The sequence below is a fragment of the Aedes albopictus genome, chromosome 2 (assembly GCF_035046485.1).
Source record: "Aedes albopictus strain Foshan chromosome 2, AalbF5, whole genome shotgun sequence".
NCBI lineage: Eukaryota > Metazoa > Arthropoda > Insecta > Diptera > Culicidae > Aedes > Aedes albopictus.
The window spans coordinates 66,085,771-66,098,481 of record NC_085137.1 but is presented as its reverse complement, the minus strand read 5'-3'; positions in this window follow the sequence as shown (position 1 = coordinate 66,098,481).

The following is a 12,711-nucleotide window of genomic DNA, read 5'->3' as shown; positions in this document are numbered from 1 at the left end:
TGACCAGATGATTCCTTGGTAATATCAGTTTTTTTATGACATCGACGATGGAGCTCCACGTTGGAGATCCAATTGTGAGGCAGCAGTGCACGAATTATTGATGAAGATTTGTAGCCGTTGTTGAGTGTTCTCCACTGAAACATCAGCACAATGGTGGCCCACACTTATATAAAAAAACAAAAGTTACGAAAATTACCTCCTAAATCAGTTGTTTTAGACTTCCAGAAGCTACGTTCAAAAATTGAGTAAAATCGATCAAGCCTAAGGGGGCGCTCAACAAGCTTGAAGTTTGTTTGAGAAAACTTGGCCAAATGTATACAGAAATCTCAAAATTTTCGATTTTTGCCGCTAGCTGGCACTGTAAGCGTTCAACAATTAAACTCTTTGATATTACTGTAGGTGACTATATGTCGAAGATTGAAAAATGATCCACCGCCTGGTAATAAAGTTATACCCTTGGAAAAGTGAGGATAAACTTTATTGCTTTTTTTTAGTTTTTTCAGTACATTTATTCATTTGTTTAGCTCAACATCAAATTCACGATAACACTGAATCAACAATTTGCCACAATAATACTCGATTTGCAGCTGCAGCTCTCCAACGTCGGTCACGCCCAACGCTCGCCAGATCACGCTCCACCTGGTCCGCCCATCGTGTTCTCTGTGCCCCACGCCTTCTTGTACCAGCCGGATGGTTAGCAAACACCAACTTTGCAGGGTTGTTGTCCGGCATTCTTGCAACATGTCCTGCCCACCGTATCCGTCCAGCTTTAGCCACTTTCAGGATGTTGGATTCACCGTAGAGTGCAGCGAGCTTGTGAGTCATCCTTCTCCGCCACACACTGTTCTCGTGCACGCCACCGAAGATCGTCCTTAGCACGCGTCGCTCGAAAACTCCGAGTGCTTGCAGGTCCTCCTCGAGCATCGTCCATGACCCGGACCTGGTGTGATGGTTAGAACACTTGACTATCACGCCGAGGACCTGGGATCGAATTCCACTCCCGACAAACTCACAAAATGTGAGTTCTTCCTTCGGAAGGCAAAAACAGCGTGGGTTCCGAGATGAACTAGCCTAGGGCTAAAAATCTCGTTAATACAGAAAAAAAAATGTCTCGTGTCCGTAGAGAACCACCGGTCTTATGAACGCTAAAAGGGATACCTTCATGGCCCCAGTTTCGTCACCTTGTTGAGTGTGTTCCATCAAAGACGAACTCTGAAAGGCGCCTGGGGTCCAATGGCCCTTTAGGTATCCCTTTTAGGGTTAACGTCTTGTACATGGTACATTTCGTGAGTAGGTGAATCTTTTTTAACCGCAGTTTCTTCTGGAGCCCGTAGTAGGCACGACTTCCACTGATGATGCGCCTTAGTATTTCACGGCTCACGTTATTGTTAGCCGTTAGTAAGGAACCGAGGTAGACGAATTCTTCTACCACCTCGAAAACATCCCCGTCTATCGTAACATATCGCTCAGTCCCACCGACCAGCATGTACTCTTTTTCTTAGCCGCATTGACCATCAGGCCATCAGTCCGACCTTTGCTGCTTCATGTTTCAGGCGGGTGTACAGTTCTGCCACCGTTCCAAATGTTCTTGCAATAATATGATAATATCCATGTCATCCGCACAACAGACAAATTGGTCGGATTTCGTGAAGATCGTACCCCGGCTTTTGAGCCCGGCTCGACGCATAAAACGACGAGGACGATGTTGAATAGTAGGCAGGAAAGTCCATTTGATGCGTTGGGATCTGGTATTCACGGCATTTCTGGAGGATTTGCCGTACGGTAAAGATCTGGTCCGTTGTCGACCGGCCGTCGATGAAACCGGCTTGGTAACTTCCCACGAACTTATTTACTTTTGGTGACAGACGACGGAAGATGATCTGGGATAGCACTTTGTAGGCAGCATTCAAAATAGTGATCGCTCGAAAGCTCTCACACATTAACTTGTCGCCATTCTTGTGGATGGGACAGTTTATCCCTTCCTTCCACTACTCCGGTAGCTGTTCGGTTTCCTAGATCTTGACTACTAACTGGTGCAGACAGGTGGCCAACTTTTCCGGGTCTATTCTGATGAGTTCTGCTGCGATACCGTCCTTTGTTGTTTTTGAGCTGGTGGATGGCATCCTTAACTTCCCTCAGCGTGGGAGTTGGTTCGTTCCCGTCTTCTGCTGCACCACCATAGTCATTTCCTCCGCTGCCTTGGCCCTCCATGCCTACATTCTCTTCGTCATTCAGGTGCTCGTCGAAGTGCTGCTTCCACCTTTCGATCACCTCACGTTTGTTCGTCAGGAGGCTCCCGTCCTTATCCCTGAAGATTTCGGCTTGCGACACGTAGCTTTTGCGGGATATGTTGAGCTTCTGGTAGAACTTGCGTGTTTCTTGTGAACGGCACAGCAGTTCCATTTCTTCGCACTCCGCTTTTTCCAAGCGGTGCGGCGCTTTTTCTCCCGGAAAAGACGGGTCTACTGCTTCCGCTTCTGTCTGTATCGCTCCACATTCTCTCGGGTTCCATGCTGCAGCATTACCGCCCGCGCTGCGTCCTTCTCCTCCAGAACCGCTCTGCACTCCTCGTCGGACCAATCGTTTCGTCGACTCCGTTCCACGTACCCGATGGTGCTCTCGGCTGCGTTGTTGATGGCTGCTTTGACTGTACTCCAGCAGTCCTCTAGAGGGGCCACATCGAGCACACCCTCGTCCGGCAACGCTGCCTCGAGATTCTGCGCGTATGCGGTGGCGAAATCCGGTTACTTCAGCCGCTCTAGATCGTACCGGGATGGTCGCCGGTACTGTACATTGTTAATAACGGAGAGTTTTGGGCGCAGTTTGACCATCATCAGGTAGTGATCAGAGTCGATATTAGCGCCACGATAGGTCCTGATGTAGGGTAATTCGCCAATTGTTGAACGGTTAGTACCGGCATTTTGGTTTTTGTTTGTTTTCCGTGCATAATTCCACTTTAGTTGAAAAATATCCAGTGAACGTCTAGATCTACTTATCCCTTATACTGCCCATTGAATTTGTATTCCCTTAAATTCCATTTTCTAAGAGAAAATAGAACTTTTATATGGGAAGTCTGTAACCCAAATGTTGAACGCTTCCTTAAGCTAGCTCATCCTAATGTTGGACGGTTCTCGCCAATTGTTGAACGGTTGAAGATTTGTTCGTAATTGATGACGTATAACCCGACATCAACCTATCATTCACCTGTTTTTATTTTGGCCACCAAACCCAACATAGACACGACAGTTACCCGATGTGGGTCCAACAGTGGTCCAACATTTGATAAAAATTGACCCGACTTTGACCCGACATCCGATATTTTTTCACCCTGGCGGACTTTTTTCCAGTTTTTTTTTTGTATTGTGTGCCCAGCTAGTCCGAGCTAGTGACAATTTATTTAAATGACAAAGAATCGCACATTTGAAGAGAGCTCTAGTGGACTGAAATCTGTTTAAAGATAACTAGATGCAAAAACGGCTGTATAATTTTGTAATTTAATTAGAGCAATATCGTGACCCACATGTATATGCATCTACATCATACGTTTAAGTTGGATGAAAGTTACTTAAGTAAGATTTATAATAAAATATTCAGAAACTGTTCAACATTTAGGTAGTGATCAACAATTAGCGAATTACCCTAATTACCCATGTCCCACTGTTTTTATTTCGTCCCACTGTGCGATGGGCCGACCAGGTGGAACGTGACCTCGCGAGCATTGGGCGTAGTAACCGAGAATGGACAGCGGCAGCCATAAACCGAGTATTGTCCTAAATGTGATGTTGAACAAATAAATGTATCGTATGCATGTATTTGTTCTGAATACTTGTCGATTACTTATGATACCTACTTTTACGATTTATTCCAAAATAAGTAAAAGCAATTCGATAATAGAGCGTTGTATGATTTGATGTATGAAAATTAATTCCTCGCATATTCCAAAACATTATCACTTTTTTCCTTCAAATCAGCCTTAAACCAAACAGTAAACAACTCTGACCTTTGAATATTAAACATTAAAATGGTTAGAAACCACTTGCAAAAATTACACTCTGACACACTCTGACTCACCTCGATATACAGGGGATAGACAAAATGATCGGGACAGGCAAAATTTTCACTTTTCCAAAAATGTTCAACTAGCTGTAACTTTTCGAAAAGTGCATCAAATATTCTCAAATTTTTACTGTAAGTTCATCAACTAATTGTGCATCAGTGGACAACATTTGGAAAAGATCGGGCTATTCCACACGAAATTAAAATGATTCTAGAAATAGGTTTAATTATCCGATAGCCAACTTTGAGCTGTTATATCTCCGGATTCAATGAACCGAATGCAATGAAATTTTGACCATTTAAGACTTATATAATGAGCTCTGAAAAACGTTTGACACAACTTTAAATTATTAGCAAGAGAAAAAGTTATAGCGAATTAAGTTATTTATTGATTTTTTAGTAAAATGGTCTATTTTTAATATTAATCCCAATACTTTTTATATTAATTGAAGGCTATGTTGTTACTTTCCTTCAAAACATATTTATATTAAAGACAATTAGAGGGAATTTAAATAAACTATAATTAGAATCTTGAATTTTGAAACGATGTTGAAGTTTTAGGAAATTTGGTGTTTTTCTAGGAAAATAAACTAATCGTAATAACTTACTTCCGTATAAAGAATTTTAAGTTGTGACAAAAGTTTTTCAAAGTTCATTATATAAGTCTTAAATAGTCAAAATTTCATTGCATTCAGTTCATTGAATCCGGAGATATATCAGCTCAAAGTTGGCTATCGGATAATTATACCTTTTTTTAACAATGTTTATAACTTCGTGCAGAATAGCCCGATCTTTCCCAAATGTTGTCCACTCATACACAACTAGTTGATCAACTTACAGTGAAAATTTGAAAATATTTGATGCACGTTTCGAAAAGTTACAGCGAGTTGAACATTTTTTGAAAAGTAAAAATTTTGCCTGTCCCGATCATTTTGTCTATCCCCTGTATCTTAAACCAGATCACGTTCCAAAATGCCGCCTTCAGAAAAGTTGTTGTTTTTGCTGAAGACAGCATCTTTGTAAGTCCTCAGGTTTTGGAGGTATCGAAGTGAGTCAATGTGAAACAATATTGTTGCAATACTTTTTGTGAGTCTATACTTATGCCGGGTAGTGTGTTTCTATGTATCTACAACTTTATTAATCAAAGACAAAATAAAAAAATGTTTTGAAATATTTTTGCCTTTCTCGTACACCAAGGTGTACCGAAAGGCTATATGTTCACTCCAAAAATGAAAACTTGATAGAACCCCCGGAGGGCCAAGTCTTATATACCAATCGATTCAGTTCGACGAGTTGAGATGATGTCTGTGTGTGTGTATGTGTGTGTGTATGTATGTATGTGTGTGTGTGTGTGTGCGTGTGTATGTGTGTATGTGTACAAAAATGTCACCTCACTTTTGGATAGTAAATATCATCCGATTTCAACGCTTTAGGTTTCAATCGACGCGGAATATTGTCCCATTGTTTCCTATTGAAAATGGTTTTAATCGGTCCAGCCATTCCGGAGTTATGGCCATTTAGGTGTTCCGGACCGGTACCCCAGGAAGGGGCCAGATATGAAATTGCAACAAACCCATGCATGCGACCCATCAAACCACGGCATTTTCGTTCATCTGTTGAACGGTAAGCAGGAAAATAGTCGCAGACTATATCTGAACCGGTAGTGTTCCGGAACCGGTTCCGGGTGTCCCGCCGGAAGTGGTCAAATATAAAAGTGTACCAAACCTATGCATGCGACACATCAAAACGCAGCTTTTTGTATAACCTGATGAACGGTAGACAGGAAAATAGTCTAAGACCATATCTAAACCGGTAGCATACCGGAACCGGTTCCGGGTGTCCCGCTGGAAGTGGCCAAATATAAAAGTGAAACAAACCCATGTATGCGACACATCAAATCACCGCTTTTTCTGTAACCTGATGATTGGTAAACAAGAACATAGTCTCTGATATCTTATCTGGTAGTGTTCCGGAACCGGTTCCGGGTATTCCGCCGGAAGTGGCCAAATATAAAAGTGAACCAAACCCATGCATGCGACACATAAAATCGCAGCTTTTTCTATAACCTGATGAACGGTAAATAGGAAAATAGTCGTGCACTATATCTGACCGGTAGTGTTACGGAACCGGTTTCGGATCATATCTGAACTGGTAGCATCCCGGAACCGGTTCCTGATGTCCCGCTGGAAGTGGCCTAATTCATACATGCGACACATCAAATCGTAGCCTTTTCGATCAGCAAGAAAATAAGCTAAGCCCACATGAAAGTGGCCGAATGCAAAAACAAACTAAAAAAATATTCGCGACACATCAAATGGCATTTAAGGTATCCTGATGAACTGTTACAAAGAAAAAATATCCCAGACCATGCTTGGGAGAACTAGTAGTGTCCCGGAATCGGTTCCCGGTGTCCCTCCGGATGTGGTCAAATGTAGAAGGGAACCGAACTCCATGCATGCGCTTCATCAAATTGCGGTTTTTTCGATATGCTGATGAACGGTTATTAAGAAAATCAGCTGAGATTACGTTCCACAACCGGTTTCAGGTGTCCCGCCGGAATTGGTCAAATGTAAAAATGAACCATGTAAATTTTCCGGAACCGGTTAAGAGTGTCCCACTGGAAATCTATATATATATATATATATATATATATATATATATATATATATATATATATATATATATATATATATATATATATATATATATATATATATATATATATATATATGTATATATATATATATATATATATATATATATATATATATATATATATATATATATATATATATATATATATATATATATATATATATAAATGAGTTTGAAGACCCTTTGAGGCAACAAAACTCACGAATGGATGAACCGACCAGAATGACCCTTGCATGGTTCGATTCGTATTCATGGCGGCTGTGTTTATAAATAGTAAAAGTTGTAAAAATCATCTAAAGAAGTAATAAAATTGATAAAAACCTGATTTTTCATGAACTGGGAAGAAAATCAACACGATCGCAATAAAACCGATCTAGAATGCGGTGCTGCAATGAACCAAACAGTTGTCAAACCACAGCTTGGCAAGACAAAGTTTGCCGGGGCAGCTAGTGGACATATATAAAAGTGGATCAAACCCATGCTTGCGGTATCAAATCGCTTTTTTGTCAGTAACCTGATGCGTGGATAATAAGAAAATAGGCACAGTCCACAGAAGTTACCACCGGTAGTGTTTTTAAATCCGGGTAACCTGATTAACAGTTTTCATAAACTAGTGAACATAAGGTAGTGTTTCGTAATCATTTCCGGGGGTCTCGTAAGCAATACAAAATAGACTGAGACTACATAAGAGGCTACCGGTGGTGTTGCAGAAGCAGCGTTGGGTGCTTCAGCGGAATTACGAAAGTGAACTAAATCAATGCAAGCGATGGATATGTGTGAGAGAACCAAAAACCTAAAAAAAATAAAGCGATCTCATTAAATCACACAATTTTAGATTCCTGAGACGTAAATTTACAGTGGGATGGGTCAATGTTATATGGAAAAATTAAAATTTATATGTTATATGGAAAAATTAAAATTAAAATTTGAGCCCCGAACATTCTTTATTTGCGTCTAAAATTACTGCGCAAAATTTTGATGCGACTGGAGAGCGAGCTCTGTAATGTGGTTCATATTTGAATGTGATATAACATTGGCAATTCACATTACTACATAACAAATTTTACATGGATCTTGTAAGCAATGATAAAAAATATAGCATAAAGTGTGCAGATTAAACTTTGTCAAAATGATCTGTGAAAAAGTTAAATCCTGGCTAGTAATTGTCATCTTGGTATGAATCAGCCTCCAGTGAAGATTATCAAGCAGTCAACTAAAAGGTCTGATACTTTCGGCTTTGTCCATACGTTGAACATAACGTAGGAATAAGTGCCCCAATTGGGTTTTTAAATTTAGAAAAAAAAAATCAATGATTTTATACTTTTAAACAAAAGAGCACCTTTTTCTAAGCCTCTATGATTTTTTTCAGATTTTTAGAACTTTGTTTTGATACATAAAATCAATTTCAAAAAGATTTCTTCAAATTACCTTTTGACAGCTGGGCAACTGCTTGACAGCTCCGCCCAGTACAAAACCCGACGAGGGGTGATTCGACAAATCGCTCCCATACAAACTTCAAATTGATTTTTAAATAGGTTCCCGGCCTCCAAAATTCATGAAAATTTGGATTTAGGCTCAGTTTGGCGTACAGATTCAGAATATGGAATAATCTCAACATCGCTTAAAAAGCCAATTCGATGCTGACCTTGAATTTCTAAATAAAGTATTCTCATGATTCAGAAATTCGTAGGTGGTACAGTCCCAAATGGCTGTTATGAGCATTTCTTCCTTCTCGTCCGTTACCAAAGCACAGAGATTTGGGCCCCAAATTTTGGGGCTGATCACTGACTCTAAGGCAAGATTGATTGCGTCGACGGAAAGATTATTAGTACATATTCGACGAGAAAGGCACTATCACCACTAGGTGGATTAATCTGGGTTTTTTAAACATACTGTTTGTTAAGTGGGGTATTTGTGGTAAAATCTGACGATACATAAATTGAAAAAGTGTAGTGAATCCCGCTCGATCCCGTTGATATTTGCGTATGTATGAAAAGGAGGTAAGTTGATGCACAACATAACATGGAAATTAGCTGCTAATAGCCGCTATCTATCCCCCTAAAGTTGGTTTAAAAAAGTAAGAAAAACATTCCTAAGTCTTTTAAACGAAAAGATAGCCATTTTCTGTCTTCAGAAAAAAATGTGTATTTTTGCAGTATCTACAACTTTGCCGAACATGGCAAAACTGGGAAAATTCATTCTAAAAATATATTTTGAAAAATCAATTTTAAGGGACATATACACCATTTTTACCCTATAACTTTGTAAAACTGTGAGATAGAGTTTTTTGGCCTTCGACAAAGTTTCTTCTAAATACATTATCTACAATGTTTTCATAGACATTTTTCAATTTCAACGTAAAATATAAAAGTTATTTTTTTATCTAAGTGTATACCACCCTTAAGGAAAACTTTATTACATCAAAATAAAGTACTTAAAAATGGAGAAACATTGTAGATGACCACATTACGCTCAATCCAATAGTTTCTGAGTAAATACCCATGTCCCACTTTTTTTGATTTCTTCCCACTGTGCTGCGTCTAAATAAGGTGATCTCATCTGTATTCAATTCAAACGACTTTTTATTGCCCGTCCTTAAGTAGGGTCTGGGACCATTTTGGCAGGAGCACCTATTTTGGGCACTTGCAAATGCTCCTCGGCTTTGCGGACGATATTGATCTCATCGGCATCGATCGTAGGGCAGTGGAGGAAGCTTATGCTCATCTGAGGAGAGAGACAGCTAGGATAGGTTTGACGATTAACTCTACCAAAACGAAGTACATGGTAGCGGGTAGAGACAGAGGCATGCCCAGTGGTGTTAGTGCTGAGGTAGTGATTTATGGGGATGTTTTTGAAGTTGTGGAAGAAATTGTTTATCTTGGAACACTTGTGATATGTGACAATGACGTATCCCGTGAAATGATAAGGCATAATGCAGCTTGAGATCCGTAACTTGCAAGCGCAAACGAAATCCACTCAATATACGACACTGTTTCTTCCGGTTGTCATCTACGGTCACGAGGTATGAACGTTAGAGGAGATGGACCAAAAAGCTTTCGGAGATTTCGAGCGCAAAATGCTGTGGACAATTAGAGGTGGGAAACAAGAAAATGGAGTGTGGCGCAGACGCATTAATTACGAGTCCCAGGCAGCACCTACAACATCATCCAAAATGTGGCTTTCTATGCTTTGGTCTCAATGAGTTGCACTGAAAGCACACGCAATTTTTTTCGTAAAGTTTCGTCATTGTTTCATATAAATCACCAAATACCTCGTGTTTGACATCGATTCGAGGAGGCGGAGCTTACATGTTCCTCCCAAGTGACAAAACTGTCAGCTTGCATTAGATGTGCTATGTTACAGTCATGCAATATCTAACTCTGGTTTGTTTGTACAGATTATGTACCAAATGTGTTGCAAAAAACTTGCGCGTCTTTTCATTTTGGCAATTCTCCAACAAAGAAGGCGCAATGAAGGAACAAATAACTTCAGTGTTGAGCTGCAATTCTCTCAGCGTTCGGTGTAGTATGTTAGGTGAGTAGTTAATACTCCTGGTGTCCATGGCGCGAGTCTGGACAAAATATTTTTTTTTACTTTTTTGAATCATTCCCTCTCATTTAAGTTGCATAACGATTCAGAATCTGCGCTTTTTGGGTTTCAAAGAAGAAGCAATTGTGTTCTATCGTCTATAATACGGACAGGGAATAAATTGCACTTAAGTTATTCTTCTTCTTCTTTTTCTTCTTCTTCTTCTTCTTCTTCTTCTTCTTCTTCTTCTTCTTTTTGGCTCTACGTCCTCACTGACACTTGGCCTCCCAAGTAACACAGAAAACATCTTCAGATATAAAAACTTCAAAAGATGCTCTATGAACGTATTATAAAAGCATTAGAAAACATCAAGTGTTATTTTTAAGTTCATTTTTGTTGCGTGCTGACCAAGGTGCTGACTAATAGCAAAAGAATATCTTTGGTTGTATAACACGGAAAAATACGTATAAAATTCTAATATTCAACTATCCTAATATTCAACTATCCCCGTTCAATGTTGACAGCAATAATTGTTTACGTTTTAATTCGAAGTTTGTTTATGAACCATACTGCGGTCATCCTTCGACTAATCAGTTTCATCCGCCAAGGCTATCCCAAGTGATGCGGGGGAAAATCTGCCTGCGGCAAAAATCAGCAGTAAACCAACTTAGTCGGTTAGATATTAAATAAAAAAGATCTTCAGCTGAACCGGGACCAGTTTAGTTTCAATAAGGTCGACTGCTCGATACAGCGCTGAGTTCCCATAAAGAAAACTAACATTCCCCTCGCCAAGTTCTTTTGAGCAGTCGCAATTATCGTCCCTGTGCAAACAGGGTCAACATTTACTGAGAAGTATCCGGCCAGAGCACTTGGCGTTACGGTCCATTAGTAAGCCAAATCAGCAGCCGGAACACGGTCGACAAAGTCGTCAACAACCAGCAAGATTCTGTTTTGATTTCATATGCTGCATTTCATAGTTGCTGCCAAGTACTCCACACTCAGGAACCATCCAATTACTGGTTGTCTTCTCCTGCATAAACAAGTCGGGTATCACCGTTTTCTGTAAACTGTGCACATTAAATTTTACCGATTATTCTATACAACTATGAGCCTCAATCAGCATAATTAATCGCCATTACTATTGATTTTGTTTTGACACTGACAGATCAACCAACTAGTTATAATATAGTTATTTTGGCGTTGTAGTGATTATCACAAAACAAACAAAAAAGTTAGCATGTTGAAAAGCTGTTATTTAAATGTATTACAAATGTGTTGGCAAGCTCTAGCTATATAGTTGCTCACGAGATGTAATTTTAATGAAATTTAAACTTCTTAAAATATTTGTACTTTCTGTCCCTCTTTATTCTATAGGAAAAATGGTTCGAATTACAGTGCCAAATGAAAATATGAGTACGGTAATAAAAGTATGAAACAAAATGACATTATAAAATATTCCTTGATTTGCTCATCGTCGTTAAAGAAGCTGCTTTAAAGTTTAATAATGTTCTATTGTGAGCCATAGTTAATCTAGAACGGGTCAAGGGTCCATTTTAATGTATGAACCAAAATTACAATTGCATCCAAAATATTTTGAACAGCACTACAAGCTCCATGGGCAATCTTCCATATTGGTTTTTCCGTGCTCATCAAAAACAACCAACAAAACAGTATCAAATGGCTGATTTATGCTACATTTTTTAATTCAAATCAATGGCGCATAAATTATTAATGACTGAAACTATAAGTTTCACTATAAATTTTGAAGCGCAAGTTAAGCAATCCTCTAGCATCACGGAACATGTCCCATTTTATTATTCGATATTAAAATATTTAATTATCATCAGCTCCACTTATTGAAAATCTGTCTTCATGTTAAAGAATCCAATTTCATGTGTTCAGAAAAAATAAATGTTTTTTTGTTATTTTTCATTTTCCATGTTTTTTTTCTGGAACTAGCCACGCTTTGAGTACAGTCGGGTCTCTTAAGGGACTGGTCATATATATGCAATCTTCAAGTTATATAACTTTCAAATAGCTTAAGGACAAGGTATTTGGAGTACATTACTCAAATTTTCTAGAGCACCGTTTTTTAGAACCGTTGAACGGATTTGGATTAAAATGCATCACGCTGTTGACAACCACTGAACAATTAGCGTGATGCATTTTCATCCAAATCCGTTTAACGGTTCTAAAAAACGGTGCTCTAGAAGTTTTGAGCTATGTACTCCAAATACCTTGTCCTTAATTACGAAAATTAAAATAAGAAGCACTATAAAAGTTTTCTACATATCCCTATCACCTGGAAACAGCTTAATTTCAACCTTTAATTGTGATTGATTTACACATATAACACAAACATTACACATGTTTGCAAGTTTTCTAATTGATATATGACTCGATTCAAACTTATCAATATTGGAGAGTTGCTTTAAACGTACCTTTTGAGTTATATAAGTGTATTTTAGTGCA